Source organism: Cynocephalus volans, chromosome 3 (genome assembly GCF_027409185.1).
Source record: "Cynocephalus volans isolate mCynVol1 chromosome 3, mCynVol1.pri, whole genome shotgun sequence".
NCBI lineage: Eukaryota > Metazoa > Chordata > Mammalia > Dermoptera > Cynocephalidae > Cynocephalus > Cynocephalus volans.
The window spans coordinates 122823705-122842903 of NC_084462.1; the positions used below are offsets into that span (position 1 = coordinate 122823705).

General features: G+C 38.7%; 1 pseudogene; it reads left to right on the plus strand.

The window, feature by feature from the left end:
• The first annotated feature begins 251 nt into the window (after positions 1 to 251).
• Positions 252 to 19199, plus strand: part of LOC134372738 (general transcription factor IIH subunit 3-like) — a 64193-nt pseudogene continuing 45245 nt past the window's right edge.

Sequence of the window (19199 nt, forward strand, 5' to 3'; positions counted from 1 at the left end):
ATCTTCCTCAGCTAGTTAAGGCTCGCTTTATGCTCTCTCATTCCCACTCTTAGAATATTTTCCCCTTAGCAGATTTTGCTTCTTGGCTTTATTGCTGAATCAGCCAATAATAACTAATTTTATGTCTCTTGAATCCTGCCAGTCTGGTTTATTTTGGGGTAGAGAAAAAATGGAAGCGTTACCCAACCTACTTAGACTGCACAGTCTCTGGGGAGAAACTCAACCAAACCGCAGGCCACTCACTCGGACGGATGCGGCTTCAAGGCAGGCGCAGCAGCCGGGAGCTCGGAGGGCCCAGGGCTCCTGCTCAGCGGTGCCCGGCGCCTCCCGCCCCGCACGGAGAATCCCGGCCTCGGCTGCCTCTCAACTGTGGACGTCTCCACGGTACCAGGCTTCTGGATTGCACGAACCAACACAATCTGTAAAAGAAGGTTGGAAGCCAATGCACATTTATCAACTTTTTATTTGGTCTCCTTAGCGAATTAAAGAAAGTCAGCTGCCATCTACTATTGCCATCATTTCAGAAAAGGACCTTTTAAAATAAAAAAACAGGAAGCTTAAGGATTTCTCTTAGATCGAAGCGTAAAATTAGCTAAACGAAAAACTGCGTTGTCCTTTTTCTATTTTTCTTCAAATTGGTGGAAACTTTCTCATGGAAAAGTGCCCTAGAGGACAAGAGCAACTATTTTCCTGTTGACTGCAGGAAGACAAACAGGCGGGAAGTGTAACAGATGAAGCAGAGTGTGACTTTTTATACCATCTGTGTCCTTCCCCAGCAAATGCACCGGGTGCGATTAAAGGCCTTTTCTACGTCCTGTGACCACTCGCTACCTCCCAACCACCCCCAACTCTTCCGAACCCCCTAGAATCCGACACTGGACACTGTGTTTTTATTAAGTATCATATTTCTGTTATTTAAAATTGGAAATAAATTTTGAGACAAAACCCCTACTGCTGAGCCAGTGTTTAGAAGGGGAGAAAAACACCTTATAGGTTTCTATTGCAAGAAATGTAGTACGCTCTATAATAAAATACCAGTGTTCTCTCAAGTCAACATCAAGTTTTCCAGTGCTGATGTTCATCACAGACAACTCGTTGCAAAGCCACCCGACGCTGTTTATCACTGTCCTGCCTCCCTTCCCAGGCTAGGCACGACGGGGTGAGGAAAGCAGACAAGCAGGCAGGAGCCTTCTGTGTAGTAAGTTCTTTGGACAAGTTACTAAACCTCTCTGAGACTCTCTGATCTGTAATGTGGAGATACAAATCCTTCTCAACTCAGTATTATCAACAATCAAAAATACCTTGTAAACTGTGAAATTATCTACATGTATGAGGGGACATAGTTATTGTTTTTTAATAGAAAGTAATGAAAACCCAGTAACAGTATTTCAAAAATAAAGTTTAAAGTAATACTGACAATGAAGATGATGACGACAATGATGACGATGATAGCAGCAAAGCATTTTTCATGCTATTTTTCATGTAATCCCCACAATAATCACATGAAGTAGACACTGATATTATCACAGTTTAATAAATGAGGAAGCTGAATTTTAGAGAATTTGGTAGACTTACAGACTTTACACAGCTTCCATAAGGCAGAGCTGGGATTCAAGCCGTATTTTATCAGAACTCGTAAATCCTATGAGCAAGGCTCAGCAAAAAATCATACAGCCACCCCCCCCCCCTTTTTTTGTTGGTTTGTTTTTTAAAGCTAGGCTTAGAGAAAAGAGAAAAAAAAATAAGTAGAGGTTGGTCTAAATCTTAGAGCAGATGGTATAACATTAACTGATGATAGTTATGAAATAAGAATATTCAACTATTTTGCTCCCTTTCATATCATCACAAAGTATGATTGTCAAACTGGAAAGGAGAGAATAAATACAGTTAAGGGAAAAACCAAAAACTAAGATAGGATTTTGATATTGGAAGGAGCCTCAAAAAAAATCATACAATTCAATATGTTTGGTTTACAGGTAAGGAATCAACAGGGTTTAGTATTTTGCTCAAAGTCACAAGGAAGTCAATGGCAATATTTGGATCGAACTCTGGTCTCCTGGCTCCTGGCCTAGCGCTCTTTCCACCTATTACATTTGAGGGATAATAATGAAGCTCAAGTCCCTGGGTTCCAATGAATCGACTTACACAAGATATAGAATGTGTGGTGGTAATTTCTGAAATCATAAGAAATGAGAAATGTATTGGAAGATAGGAGTTGTCCTTCAACTACATAGTACTGCTTATTGGTTTGCTCACTCTGTATCAGAGGGTTGTCTTAAGCATCAAGGAGAGTTCACAACTGAAATAGCTATATGTCAGTAACTGGAGAGCTCCTTAAATTTAAGATGCTATAAAAGCTAATTAAAAATTTTACTAAAAAATTGAAGAATTTTATGCATCTCATTATATATACACTAGCTGTATTAACTGCCATGATTAAAAAGAATAACCACTTTCAAAGAAAGTTTAACAGAAATAATTAAAAATTAATGTTAGCATTTCATTAATTTCCTATAATTGTAATAATTAACATAGGGTTGAAATATTTTTCAATTTTGTAATAAATTATTTGGTTATCACATTTGTGATTCTGTGTCCAGGGTACAAATGAATAGACCCGCGTTGCTACTTCATCCTGGACATGCTACAAAGAGTTGCCACTGTAAGGGGTCATTCAGTGTCACTGTCTTCCTTTTTGGCTTCCTGATAGTCATAGTAAAGTAGAAGCTCTTCAGGATCTACAGATATTTGAAAGAAAAGAGATTTAGTGAAATTGATATTCTGTGAGCCTTCACCGAAACTGATTGAAATGTTATAACATTTTTTTAAATTGTCTGAATTCCAGCTGTTACATCCTTAATAATGATTTATTTGATCTGTTATTGTTTCCAATGTGATTTTCTCATTGAGACCGTATGTACAATTAAAGTCCAGCTTTACATTTTAAACCTCATCAATGAGGAAAATGTCCAGAAACAGTAGCATAATCAATGTAGGGCTCACCATTTGTTCTCTTGGTCAGTAGCTTTTAGTAGATACAGTGTCTTTCTTAACTGGCAGCTAAACATCCCTCTAGCTGGACTTTATTAAATTTGTCTATAAAAAAGAAAAAATAATGCCTCTCCTACTTGTCAGTTACAAACTTCTCGTAGCCCCCATACACACCACCCTCCATTTCTCCCAAAAGTGAATTCTGGCACACTGGCCTCTCTTTTAAGTCAAACAGTTGCAATGTTTACAGTGGTTATTGTCTGGTTGTCCTCCGTGTTTGGAAAAAACCATCCAGCTTTGTTGATATTATGTGGTAACAGACAACAGACACCTAATTTTATTGCAAACTGCAAAGCATTTGGAGTTTTGGCATAAATGTACAATTCTTCCTTCAAAAAGGAGCAAATAACCCTTTACAATCTGACTTCTCTGGGTTAATCTGGATTTTACATTTTACTGAACATGCTTTACAGATTTTCTTCCGGGTGTCTTATGCTGCTCTTTTTTAAACCATCTGTGCTGGGATATCACTTCCTTAGTTTGGGGTGATTTTTTGAAGAAACTCACCAATTTTAGCTTAGACAAATTTGTCTAAGCAACTGTTTTACCAACTAATTTTCATCAGCTGATTTCAAGACATTTCTGTGTAAACTTCTACAGCAAACACCCTCTCCTCTACTCCACACCCCACATGCTGCTGCTCGGGCCTCAGGCAGTGGTTGAAGAGATATTTGTGTTTATTTCACACTCAATATGATTGTTACAATCTGATTTTCAAAAGGAAAAGGGCATTGATAAGAAGCAGCAAGTTTGACGAAAACTTCTAGTAAAATTCTAGAACATATCCACTAGGTTTCGAAGCTCTGAGGAAAGAACCTTATGAGTACTTGTGGGTTCACTAAGAATGAGGCATACTAAACTGACTATTCTTGATATGGCTACTGTATTAGTTAACTATGAATCAATTAATTAATTTAATTGGTTTAATTAGTTTTCAGGCTCTAATTAATCAACTTAATTAATTAAAAGGCTGAAAAAATAATGTATCTTTTTTTTAGGTTTCTATCTATCCTTTTTTAAATTAAATTAAATTTAATTTTACTTAAATACATTGTACATGATTTTCATGCCCCTTTACCAATTCCTCTCCACCCCCTCCCCTCCCCTCCCCCAAATTGTATCTGTGCACTTGACTTAAATAGTTCAAGGAATTTTTGTGGTTATTCTGTCCTTTTCCCCCCACCCCTTATTTGTTTGTGTGGTTATTTATTAATTTTTAGCTCCCACAAATAAGTGAGAACATGTGGTATTTCTCTTTCTGTGCCTGACTTGTTTCAGTTAATATAATCTTCTCTAAGTCCATCCATGTTGTCGCAAATGGTAGTATTTCGTTCTTTTTTATAGCAGAGTAGTATTCCATTGTGTAGATAGACCACAGTTTCCTTATCTACTCATCAGATGATGGACATTTGGGCTGGTTACGACTCTGACACGGAGTAGCTGAGGTGGAAAAGGCGGCCACTGGGCCTCAGGCAGCCGGGAAACTTGTGGACATTCCTCTCGCCATTTCTTAAGGAAGGACCGCTGCTGCTGGCCGGTCGTGGGGGGTGACCGCCACTTTGCCCCCAGCAGGAGAGGCTGCCTCACTTACAGTCAACAGCTTTGAAGTGTGGAGCAGGAAAAGAACTGTTTCTTAGCTGCAAAAGTGAGTCTCGAAACAGGGAAAACGGCGCCAGGGCAGCTGTGGATGCAGACAGGATCCCGGAGGCCAGGGCCGCGCTGAAGGCAGCCAGCTGCCCTATTCAGGATTCGAGGTTTCAGGCCGGCATTAAAGAAGACTCCTGGGAGCGCCCGAGCCGCGCCGCGACTGAACAGCCCGAGGCGGTAGCGGCCGCGAACGGGGAAGGCAACAAACCAGAGACAGAGAGTGAGCGCCCGACCTGGCACAACCCTGTGAGTGACCCTTGGCCCAGTTCTGTTCGGGGGGGGGCGGATGCCCACCCGGCTCCCACCTGCACCACCAGGCCACTCACCGCCCCGGTGCTGCCTCCATTTTCCCAGGTGCGAGCAGCTCCGCCCGGCTCGGCCATCACTGAGCCTTCTCCCTTGCTTGGCCCAGCGCGGGGCTTCCCGGAGCCTGCGGGCCGGCCTCCCCTCCCACTCCCTCCGCGGTTTTCTGGCAGGTTGGTGGCGTGGGGTGTCCCCGGCCAGTGTCGGGAGGGCAAGGAAGTACGGGCGGGCCGACTATAACTCCACCACACCCTGGACTCCGGCCCCCGGTAAACTTCCTTTTACTGGGAGGCAGATACCATCTCTGCAGCCACCAGTTCGGAAAAAAGCCTAACGAATTTCTGGTTGGGAATAGTGTGGTAGGAGAGTTCCCAGGTCCGCTTGAACCTGCCGGAGAGCAGACTGCAGGCGGGCGCCAGACTCGGTTTATACTGGGGGGATACAAAGGTGAACAAGACCCGAGAAAGATCTACATAGTGCTACAAAGACACCCAGAGAGACCGGTCGTCTGTACCTAGCAGAAACCTGGTAGACTTCCTGGGCGAGGCAGTGCCGAGCAGGGGCTTGAAGGCCCAGCTGATAGACAAGGGGTGCAGAAGACACGCCCTAGCACAGCACAGTGCTAACAGAGTGGGGAGACGTGAGGCCAGGGAGGCGGAGACTCGACAGAAACCACACACCCGGTGGGGTCGCCACTGCACGATCTAACAGCCTGGGCCAGAGCACACGGAACGGGGAGATGTCCTGCACAGGAAGTGAAAGCTCAACAGAGATCACACACCCTGTGGTATGTGATCCACCAGCCCAGCAGAGTCCAAGCTGACCAGAAAGGTGGCTCCCCAGAGAAGCCCAAGACCTGAGGCAACCACACACACAAGGCACTAGAGGCCAACTGAGTAGTCACGGAGGGAGCAATACGAAATTGGCAACCACAGCAACATCCTAGTTAGTCATTAGTCTCAAACCGGTGGACTGTGAAACCCCCTGCCACAATGAATAAACACCAAAAAAAAAACACCAGAAATACAAAAAATCAAGAAAGTACACCACCAAAAGTTAATAAATCTCAAACTCTAGATCCTATAGAACAAGAAGCCCTTGAAATGACTGACAAGGAATTTCGAGTGATAATTCGAAGGAAACTGAATGAGATACAAGAAAACTCAGCTAGACATCATGATGAAATGAGGAAAAGTATACAGGATCTGAAAGAGGAAATGTACAAGGAAATCAATGTCCTGAAAAAAAATGTAGCAGAACTTGCTGAACTGAAGAAGTTATTCAGCGAAATAAAAAACACAACGGAGAGTTTAACCAGCAGGCTTGTCGAAGTTGAAGAGAGAACCTCTGAACTTGAAGATGGGCTGTTTGAAATAACACAAGCATACAAAAAGAAAGAAAAAAGAATCAAGGACATTGAAGAAAATCTGAGAGAGATATCAGACAACCTCAAGCGCTCAAATATCCGAGTCATGGGTATTCCAGAAGGGGAGGAAAATGGAGATTCCATTGAAAACATATTCAACAAAATAGTGGCAGAAAACTTCCCAGGTATAGGAAAAATCACAGATCTTCAGATCCAGGAAGCTCAACGATCTCCAAATGTATTCAACCCAAAAAGACCTTCTCCAAGACATGTCATAGTCAAATTGGCAAAACTCAGAGACAAAGAGAGAATCTTAAAAGCTGCAAGAGAGAAGCGTCAAATCACCTATAAGGGAGCCCCAATCAGGTTAACATCAGACTTTTCATCACAAACCCTAAAAGCTAGAAAGGAATGGGATGATATTTTCAAAATACTAAAAGACAAAGATTGCCAGCCAAGAATACTCTACCCTGCAAGGCTATCCTTCCGAAATGAGGGGCAAATAGTATATTTCACAGACAAACAAAAACTGCGGGAGTTCACTACCACACGACCACCCTTACAAGAAATCCTCAAGGGAGTACTGGGTTTGGTTCCTGAAAAATAACTACCACTGCCATAAAAACCCAAGAAAAATCTAAACCCGCTAGTATAATAAAAATGGCATTCATGAAGAGAAAACAAGCTAACAAAAACACTATCTACAACCTAAGGAACCAACAAACACAGAAAACAAACAGTAAATCAGAAAGCAAGGAACAAAAGACACCTAAGAAAACCAAACAACCAATAAAATGCTAGGAATAAATCAACACCTTTCAATAACAACTCTTAATGTAAAAGGCTTAAATTCCCCAATTAAAAGACACAGACTGGCTGACTGGATCAAAAAGCAGGACCCAACTATATGCTGCCTACAAGAGACCCACCTCACCCATAAAGATTCACACAGACTAAGAGTGAAAGGATGGAAAAAGATTTACCATGCAAACAGAAAAGTAAAACGAGCTGGAGTAGCTATTCTTATATCTGACAAAATAGACTTTAAACTAAAAACCATAAAAAGAGACAATGAGGGACACTACTTAATGATAAAAGGACTGATCCATCAAGAAGACATAACAATCATAAATATGTATGCACCCAATGTTGGAGCAGCCAGATTTATAAAACAAACTCTATTAGACCTAAAGAAGGAAATAGACACTAATACCATAATAGCAGGGGACCTGAACACCCCACTGTCAATATTAGACAGATCATCTAGGCAAAGAATCAGTAGAGAAACACAAGCTCTAAACAAGACTCTAGACCAATTGGAATTGGCAGATATCTAAAGAACATTCCACCCAACAACCTCAGAATATTCATTTTTCTCATCAGCACATGGATCATTCTCCAGGATAGATCACATATTAGGTCACAAATCAAGTCTCAATAAATTCAAAAAAATTGCAATTATCCCATGTATCTTCTCAGACCACAATGGATTAAAACTAGAAATTAATAACAAACGAACATCTGGAAACTATACAAACACATGGAAATTAAACAGCATTCTACTTAATGACATATGGGTCCAAGAAGAAATCAAGCAGGAAATCAAAAAATTTATTGAAACTAATGAAAACAATGATACATCATACCAAAACCTGTGGGATACTGCAAAAGCAGTATTGAGGGGAAAATTTATTGCATTAAACGCTCACTTCAGAAGAATAAAAAGATGGCAAGTGAACAAACTAACACTTCACCTTAAAGAACTAGAAAAACAAGAACAATCCAAACCTAAAGTTAGCAGACGGAAAGAAATCATTAAGATCAGAGCAGAACTGAATGAAATTGAAAACCAAAAAACAATTCAAAAGATCAACGAATCAAAAAGTTGGTTTTTTGAGAAGATAAATAAAATTGACAAACCATTAGCATGGCTAACAAAAAAAAGAAGAGAGAAGACTCAAATAACAAAAATTAGAAATGAAAAAGGCGATATTACAACTGATTCATCTGAAATACAAGGAATATTTCGCGACTACTATAAACAACCATACGCCAACAAATTTGAAAATCTGGAGGAAATGGATAAATTTCTGGACACACACAAGCTCCCAAAACTGAACCGTGAAGACGTAGAAAATTTGAACAGACCAATAACAATAAAGGAGATTGAAGCTGTTATCAGAAGGCTCCCAACAAAGAAAAGCCCAGGACCAGATGGATTCCAAAACCAGGTAAAGATATAACCAAAAAAGAAAACTACAGGCCGATATCCTTGATGAATATAGATGCAAAAATCCTCACTAAAATACTAGCAAACAGAATACAGCAACACATACGAAAAATTATTCATCACGATCAAGTGGGATTCATCCCAGGGATGCAAGGTTGGTTCAACATACGCAAATCAATAAATGTGATACACCATATTAATAAACTCAAACACAAGGACCATATGATCATCTCTATAGATGCTGAAAAAGCATTTGATAAAGTTCAGCACTCATTCATGACAAAGACCCTCTATAAGTTAGGTATAGAGGGAAAGTATCTCAACATAAATAAAGCCATATATGCCAAACCCACTGCCAATATCATCCTAAATGAGGAAAAGCTGAAAGCTTTTCCTTTAAGAACAGGAACTAGACAAGGATGCCCACTCTCACCACTCCTATTCAACATAGTGTTGGAAGTACTAGCCAGAGCAATCAGAGAAGAGAAGGAAATAAAGGGCATCCAGATTGGAAAAGATGAAGTCAAACTGTCCCTGTTTGCAGATGACATGATCCTATATATCGAACAGCCTAAAACCTCTACAAAAAAACTGTTGGAATTGATAAATGATTTCAGCACAGTAGCAGGATACAAAATCAACACACAAAAATCAGTAGCATTTCTATTCTCCAATAGTGAACATGCAGAAAGAGAAATCAAGAAAGCCTGCCCATTTACAATAGCCACCAAAAAAATAAAATACTTAGGAATTGAGTTAACCAAGGAGGTGAAAAATCTCTATAATGAGAACTACAAACCACTGCTGAGAGAAATTAGAGAGGATACAAGAAGATGGAAAGATATTCCATGCTCTTGGATTGGAAGAATCAACATAGTGAAAATGTCCATACTACCCAAAGTGATATACAAATTCAATGCAATCCCCATCAAAATTCCAAAGACATTTTTCTCAGAAATGGAAAAAACTATCCAGACATTTATATGGAACAATAAAAGACCACGAATAGCCAAAGCAATGCTGAGCAAAAAAAATAAAGCTGGAGGCATAACACTACCTGACTTTAAGCTATACTACAAAGCTATAATAACCAAAACAGTATGGTACTGCCATAAAAACAGACACACTGACCAATGGAATAGAATAGAGAATCCAGAAATCAACCCACACACTTACTTCCATCTGATCTTTGACAAAGGCACCAAGCCTATTCACTGGTGAAGGGACTGCCTCTTCAGCAAATGGTGCTGGGATAACTGGATATCCACATGCAGGAGAATGAAACTAGATCCATACCTCTCACCGTATACTAAAATCAACTCAAAATGGATTAAGGATTTAAATATACACCCTGAAACAATAAAACTTCTTAAAGAAAACATAGGAGAAACACTTCAGGAAATAGGACTGGGCACAGACTTCATGAATATGACCCCAAAAGAACGGGCAACCAAAGGAAAAGTAAACAAATGGGCTTATATCAAACTAAAAAGCTTCTGCACAGCAAAAGAAACAATTAACAGAGTTAAAAGACAACCAACAGAGTGGGAGAAAATATTTGCAAAATATACATCTGACAAAGGATTAATATCCAGAATATATAAGGAACTCAAACAACTTTACAAGAAGAAAACAAGCAACCCAATTAAAAAATGGGCAAAAGAGCTAAGTAGGCATTTCTCTAAGAAAGATATACAAATGGCCAACAGACATATGAAAAAATGCTCAACATCACTCAGCATCCGGGAAATGCAAATCAAAACCACATTGAGATACCATCTAACCCCAGTTAGGATGGCTAAAATCCAAAAGACTATGAATGATAAATGCTGGCGAGGCTGCGGAGAAAAAGGAACTCTCATACATTGTTGGTGGGACTGCAAAATGGTGCAGCCTCTATGGAAAATGGTATGGAGGTTCCTCAAACAATTGCAGATAGATCTACCATACGACCCAGCTATCCCACTGTTGGGCATATACCCAGAGGAATGGAAATCATCAAGTCGAAGGTATACCTGTTCCCCAATGTTTATCGCAGCACTCTTTACAATAGCCAAGAGTTGGAACCAGCCCAAATGTCCATCATCAGATGAGTGGATACGGAAAATGTGGTACATCTACACAATGGAATACTACTCAGCTGTAAAAACGAATGAAATACTGCCATTTGCAACAACATGGATGGACCTTGAGAGAATTATATTAAGTGAAACAACTCTGGCACAGAAAGAGAAATACTACATGTTCTCACTTATTGGTGGGAGCTAAAAATTAATATATAAATTCACACACACACACACACACACACACACACACACACACACACACACAGAAAATAAAAACCGGGGGAGGGGAAGAAGATATAACAACCACAATTATTTGAAGTTGATACGACAAGCAAACAGAAAGGACATTGTTGGGGGGAAGGGGGGAGGGAGAAGGGAGGGAGGTTTTGGTGATGGGGAGCAATAATCAGCCACAATGTATATCGACAAAATAAAATTAAAAAAAAATAAAATAAAATAAAAAATAAAAAATAAATTAAAAAATAAATTAAAATTTAAATTAAAAAAAAAAAAAAGAAATGCCTTTTCAGCTCCTTTGCCCATTTTTTAAATTGGGTTATTTGTTTTTTTGTTGTGAAGTTGTTTGAGTTCCTTGTATATTCTGGATATTAATCTTTTGTCAGATGTATATTTTGCAAATATTTTCTCCCATTCTGTTGGTTGTTTCTTTACTCTGTTGATTGTTTCTTTTGCTGTGCAGAAGCTTTTTAGTTCAATATAATCCCATTTGTTTATTTTACCTTTAGTTGCCTGTGTTTGTTTTTTGGGTCCTATTCATGTATTCTGTACCCACTCGTACTTCCTGGAGTGTTTTCCCTATGTTTTCTTTAAGGAGTTTTATTGTATCAAGATGTATATTTAATTCTTTAATCCATTTTGAGTTGATTTTGGTATATGGTGAGAGATACAAGTCTAGTTTCATTCTCCTACATATGATTATCCAGTTTTCCCAGCATCACATGAAGAAAAGGCAGTCTCTTCCCCAGTATGTAGCTTTGCTGCCTTTGTCAAAGATCAGATGGCTGTAGGTGTGTGGATTGATTTCTGGGTTCTCTATTCTATTCTATTGGTCTGTATGTCTATTTTTATGCCAGTACCATGCTGTTTTGGTTATTATAGCTTTGTAATATTGTCTAAAGTCAGGTAGTGTTATGCCTCCAGCTTTATTTTTTTTGCTCAGGATTGCTTTGGCTATGCATGGTCTTTTGTTGTTCCATATAAATGACTGGATAGCTTTTTCCATCTCAGAGAAAAATGTCATTGGAATTTTGATGGGGATTACATTGAATCTGTAAATCACTTTGGGTAATATGGACATTTTCACAATGTTAATTCTTAGAGTCCAACAGCATGGGATATCTTAACATCTTCTTTAATTTCTCTCAACAGTGGTTTGCAGTTCTCTTCACAGAGATTATTCACATCCGTGGTCAGCTTTATTCCTAAATATTTTATTTTTTTGGTGGCTGTTTTAAATGGGCTAGCTTTCTTGATTTCTTTTTCTGCATGTTCACTGGTGGAGTATAGAAATGCTACTGATTTTTGTGTGATTTTGTATCCTGCAACTTTGCTGAAATCATTTATCAACTCCAGGAGGTTTTTTTATAGAAGCTTTAGGCTGCTCAATATATAGGATCATAACATCTGCAAAAAGGGACAGCTTGACTTCATCCTTTCTGATCTGGATGCCCTTTATTTCCTTCTCTTCTCTGAATGCTCTGGCTACTACTTCCAACACTGTGCTGAATAGGAGTGGTGAGAGTAGTCATCCTTGTCTAGTTCCTGTTTTAAAGGGAAAAGCTTTCAGCTTTTCCCCATTCAGGATGATATTGGCAGTGGGCTTATCTTATATGGCTTTAATTATGTTGAGATACTTTCCATCTATGCCTAACTTGTAGAGAGTCTTTATCAAAGGATATTGAATTTTGCCAAATGCTTTTTCAACACTGATAGAGATGATCATGTGGGTTTTGTCTTTGTTTGTATTAACATGGTGTACCACATTTATTGATTTGCATATGCTGAACCAACCTTGCATCCCTGGGATGAATCCCACTTGATCATGGTGTATAATTTTGTGTATGTGTTGCTGTATTCTGTTAGCTAGTATTTTACTGAAAATTTTTGCATCTATATTCATCAAGGATATTGGCCTGTAGTTTTACATTTTTGATGCATTATTGTCTGGTTTGGGTATCAGAGTGATATTTGCCTCATAGAATGAGTTTGGGAGAATGGCCTCTGTTTCAATCTTTTGAAACAGTTTGTTGAGAATTGGTATCTGTTCCTCTTTGAAGATTTGGTAGAACTCTGCAGTGAACCCATCCAGTGATGGCCTTTTCTTTCTTGGGAGCCTTCTGATAACAGCTTCAATCTCTTTTATTGTTATTGGTCTGTTCAGATATTCTATATCTTCTTGGCTCAGTTTTGGTAATTTGTATGCATCCAGAAATTTATCCATTTCCTCCAGATTTTCAAATTTGTTGACATATAGATGTTTATAGTAGTCTCTAATGATTCCTTGTATTTCTGAGATGTCAGTTGTAATATCACCTTTTCATTTCTAATTCTTGTTATTTGGGTCTTCTCTCTTCATAGTCTTGCTAAAGGTTTGTTGATTTTATTAATCTTTTCAAAGAACCAACTTTTTGTTTCATTGATTTTTTGTATTGTTTTTCATGTTTCTATTTCATTTAGTTCTGCTCTGATCTTAATTATTTCTTTCCATCTACTAACTTCAGGTTTGGATTGTTCTTGTTTTTCTAGATCTTTAAGGTGAAGTGTTAGGTTGTTTTTTTGCTATCTTTCCATTCTTCTGAAGTAAGCATTTAGTGCAATAAATTTCCCCCTTAACACTGCTTTTGCAGTATCCCACAGGTTTTGGTATGATGTGTCATTATTTTCATTAGTTTCAAGAAATTTTTTTATTTCCCATTTAATTTCTTCTTGGACTCACATGTCATTAAGTAAAATGTTTAATTTCCATGAGTTTCTATAGTTTTCAGAGTTTCATTTATTATTGATTTCTAATTTTAATTCATTGTGATCAGAAAAAATACATGGAAAAATTCCAATTTTTCTGAGTTTCTTAAGACTTGCTTTGTGACCTAACATGTGGTCTCTCCTGGAGAATGTTCCATATGCTGATGAGAAAAACGAATATTCTGAGGTTGTTCGGTGGAATGTTCTGTAGATATCTGCCAAATCCAATTGGTCTAAAGTATTGTTTAGATCTTGTGTTTCTCTGTTGATTTTTTGCTTAGATGATCTGTCCTATGATGAGAGTGGGGTGTTCAGGTCCCCCACTATTATGGTGTTAGTGTCTATTTCTTTCTTTAGTTCTAATAGTGCTTGCTTTGTAAATCTGGCTGCTCCAACATTAGGTGCATATATATTTATGATAGTTATGTCTTCTTGATGGATAGATCCTTTTATCATTATATATTGGCCATCTTTATCTCTTTTAATGGTTTTTGCTTTAAAGTCTGTTTTAGGGCCGAGCCCGTGGCACACTCGGGAGAGTGCGGCGCTGGGAGTGCAGCGACGCTCCCGCTGCGGGTTCGGATCCTATATAGGAATGGCCGGTGCACTCACTGGCTGAGCGCCGGTCATGGAAAAGACAAAAAAAAAAGTCTGTGTTATCTGATATAAGAATAGCTACTTCAGCTTGTTTTTCATTTCTACTTGCATAATATATCTTCTTCCATCCTTTCACTCTTAGTCTATGTGTGTCTTTACAGGTCAAGTGAGTCTCTTGAAGACAGCATATTGTTGGGTCCATCTTTTTAATACAGTCAGTCAGTCAGTGTCTTTTGAATGGGGAATTTAGGCCCTTCACATTCAGAGTTATTATTGAAAGGTGTTGATTTACTCCTAGCATTATATTGATTTTTGTTTAGCTGTCTTAATTATCTTTTGTTCCTTTCTTACAAAATTTGTTTGTCTTCTGTATTTGTTGTTGGTTTCTTGGGGTGATAGATAAACTATTCTTTTTCTCTTTTGTTAGCATTTTTGTTTTGCTGTTAGGTATTGTTCTTTCTTGTGTATTCATGGCAGTGATCGTTGTTTTTTGTGGCATCAAACTCAGTACTACCTTGAGAATTTTTTGTAGGGCTGGTTGTGTGGTAATAAACTCTCGCAGTTTTTTTTTGTCTGAGAAATATACTATTCGTCCTTCATTTCAGAAGGATAGCCTTGCTGGGTAAAGTATTCTTGGCTGGCAATTTTTGTCCTTTAGTGTTTTGAATATATCATACCATTCTTTTCTGGCTTTTAGAGTTTATGATGAAAAGTCTGAAGTTATTCTGATTGTGGGTCCCTTATAGGTGACTTGCCACTTCTCTCTTGCAGCTTTTAAGATTCTCTCTTTGTCTTTGAATTTTGTCAGTTTGATTATCACATGTCTTAGAGAGAACCTTTTTGGGTTGAATGTGTTTGGTGATCTTTGGGCTTCCTGAATCTGGGGATCTCTGACTTTCCCTAAATCTGGGAAGTTTCTGCTATTATCTCATTGAATGTTTTCAATGCCATTTCCTTTTTCCTCCCCTTCTGGAATACCCATGATTCAGATATTTGAGCACTGAAGGTTATCAGTTGTCTCTCTTAAATTTTCTTCAATATTTTTTTCTTTTTTCTGGTCTGCCTGTGATAATTCAAACAGCCTGTCTTTGAGGTCAAAAATTCTTTCTTCTGCTTGTTCAAGTCTGCTGGTTAAACTCTCTATTGTGTTTTTTTATTTCATTGAATGAATCCTTCAGCTCCACAAGCTCAGCTACATTCTTTTTCAAAGCATTGATTTCTTTGTACATTTCTTCTTTCAGATCCTGTATATTTTTTCTCATTTCATTGTATTGTTTCACTGAGTTTTCTTGTATCTCATTTAATTTCCTTAGAATAGTTACTCTAAATTCCTTTTCTGTCATTTCAATGACTTCCTGTTCTATAGGATCTAGTGCTTGAAAGTTCTTAATTTCCTTTGGTGGCAATGTACTTTCTTGATTTTTCATATTTCTGGTTTCTTTCCTTTGGTGTTTGGTCATTGTGGCCGAGGATTTCACAGTCCACTCGTTTCACCCTGATGTCTGGCTTGGATCCTGAAGAGACTGCTGCTTCTGGACAGCAGAAAATAGCCTTAACCAGAAGTCCCAGCCCCGCGTGCCTTCTCCAGCTGGCAGGCTCCAGGCATGTGGTCCCAGAAGCTCTAAATTCTCTCTACGGAATAGGGAGCAACCTGAACTGGGGTCCTGTGGTGGGTGGCTCCTGTCTGCTCCAGCACAGATTTCAGGTCCTCTGTCACTGCACCTCAAAAGCTGCAAACTGGTCACTCTGTGGGAGAGAGTGACACCAGGAACTGACTACTCTGCCTTCTTGACTGGAACCAAAAATAATGTATCTTGATATCAACAAGAGAAGCCTGGCTAAGACAGAAAATATTTGGTTTGGATAATAAAATATTGGGTGGATTCTTGGCTGTTTGAATGACTCTTCTCAAATAAAGTTGGTTCATGACCTCCAGGGTTCTGCTCTTGACCCTTCTCTTTTCAACATGCTTATTGATTAATAATAACTAACATGTACTTACTCTGGACTAGTGCTAGGAATTTTAAGCACTTCCCATGCTAATTGATTTATTCTGCATAAAAGCCCTACAAAGTAGCTACTAACATATTCCCCATTGTAAAGATGAGAAATCGAGGGTGAGAAAGGTAGAGGCACCCACCTGAGATACACAGCTGGTGGATACAGAGCCAGGAGTTTCCCCTGCTGCCTGACTCCAGAGCCCAGGCTCATTTCCATTTGGCTGTCCTGCCTCTTTACCAATTACATGTAGATCTAGAAGTCAGGCTTGTTAAAGTTACATATGGCATAAAACTAAGAGAACTGGCTAATTTGTTAGATAGCACAACCAAGACAAGAAAAAACTTATAAGATAAAATTCAACAGGCATAAAAATGTTAAGCCTGCATTTAGATTCAGCAAAATCAATTTCATAGATACAAAGAGAAGTGCTTTTGTAACAATTTTGATAAAAAATACTGAGCTGTTTCAGTTGACTAAAGCTCAATGTGAGCCAACAAGCTCTGTTTCCTATTAAAAAACTTACTCTGTGTGTGTATCCAGACCAAGGAAAACAACACTGCACTTTTCAGTGGTCAGACCATCTCCAGAGGACTGAATTGTGTTCTGATGTCTCATTTTAAGACAGACCTTGAACATTTGGATAGTGTTTAGAGAAGCCTGGCTAAGACAGAAAGAAATCTCATCAGAGGCCTGATGGTTAAATAAAATACATTAGGTGTGATCTCAAAATGTTTTGGAATGGGCACGGAAGAAAGGTAGCTATCATAAGTCATACAAACAGAATTTAAGTATTTGTTGATTTCAAGATATTTTATGAAAGATAAAGAGGTTACTATGCCTTTTTGCAAAGACAAACCAGAAATCAATGAGCCAGATATACAGGAAGCCAACTTTCACCACAAGATTCAAGGAAGAAATTTCTCATCAGCAAGAGTTATCTAAGAATTAAGTGGATGATAAGTAATGGGCAAAAGAAGTCTTTATGTATTAGATACACAAACTGGACTATATATGAGTTAAATAAGTTGATGTGTAGGATTTGCTTTAAAGTAGTACAGCAAAGAAAGTATAGATGGGAGATAATAAAATAAGAATACCAACTCATCAATACTTGCTTAAGTTAAATGAGTACTCAGGGATTCCTTATACAATTCCTATGTAACTGAAAGTTTTACTTAAAAGAAATGCATTGTCTCGGGGGGTAGTGAGGTTCCTGTTTTTAGATATGTTCACACAGAGACCGTATGTCTGTTTGAAAAGAATATTATTGCATAGTGTACAGAATGTTGGACTTCATGGGTCTTTCTAAATTCTGCTCTGGAAAGGAAGTTAAAAAAAAACCATATAAAGTAATTTAGAGGAGATAACCTCTACCCAGCCCCTTTCATTTCTGACTTATTTCTGCTGCCAGCTTATCATATCTCCTACTTGCTACTTTCTTTTCTCTCTGGATCACCTATTCCCTCTCTGGGGATTTGGATGCTGTCAAGGTCAATTATTGCACAACAGAAATTTACATAGTCAGCCCTGTGGCTAAGAAACCAATAGCTGTCAAAAAGCCTGACAACTTTCTCAAACATAAAACTTTCCCCTATAAAAACAGATCATTCTCTGAACACAGAATCAAAATATTTTACCTTCCTTATAGATACTCTAGGAAGTCTACCACCAGTCAATTAATCATGAGAGGTCTTGAAAGGGAGCACAAGTGCTTTCAACTGTGAGTACTTGAGGGATCCTCCTGAGAAAGCTGGTGAGTACCACGTTAGCCCACCTGCAGCAACCTAAACATATAAATAGATGAAAGTGGTTTGCCAGATATTTCAGTTTCTTAGGCACATGACAATATAGCACTTACTGGGAGTAGAGTGGTTGGGTGGGGTAATTCTGGCCAACGAATTGGGAGTAAAGCATTTATGTGTCACAGCAAGACCCTGCGGATCTCTTTTTTCCCACTAGCCTGGCCATCAGCCATGTTCAAAAGGCAGGTGTTTCATCTGCATAGGTCTCTGTGCGATAACAATGAGCAAAGCCCCTCTCTGAACCCATGATGAACTTACAGCTTGAGTGAAAATAAGCCTTTATTGTTTTAAAATGCTGATATTTTGGAGGTACTTGTCACTACATGTGATAGGCAGAATTATTAAATAGGCCCTATGATCCACTCCCCTTAAGCATAGACAAGACCTGAGAATATGGTGGAATAGCACTCCCATGAGATGGCGAAAGAAGTGTTGCAGATGTGATTAAATCCCTAATCACTTGACTTTGAGTTCATCAAAAGACGGATTATCCTAGGTGGCCTTGACCTAGTCAAGTGAGCCCTGAAAAAAGACAAGGAGGGGAAGCAGACACTTCTGCAGGCCTAGAAGAAGCAAAAAAATGTTATTAATTACCTATAGAGAAGGGAAGCTTCTAGGAGCTGAGAGTGGTCCTCAGTGACAACTAGCAAGCAAACAGGGACCTCGGTCATACAGCTGCAAGGTAACCACATCTGCCAACAACCAAAGAGCTTACAAGAGATCCCGGAGCCTCAGATGAGATGGCAGCCATGCTGGCACCTTGATTTTCAGCTTGGTGAGAACGTGAGCAGAGGACCCAGTAAACCTGTCCCCAGAAGTCTCACACACAGAAACTGAAAGATACATTTTCTTGTTTTAAGCTGCTTACTTTGTGGTAATTTATCACAATAGAAAATGAGTACACCATAGTATAACCAAGACGATCCTGACTGACAAAATGGGCAAATTAATTATCATGTTGTCATTTTTACAATTCTAGAAATACTTTGGAAGGAAGAAAATCAGAGTAATAAATAATACATCTGTAACTATGGAATAACCAGAGAGGTATTAAAATTAATAAGATATTTAAAAAACTAAAAATAGAACTACCATTTAATCCATAAATCCCTTTCTGAGTATATATCCAAAGGAATTAAAATTGGTATCTCAAA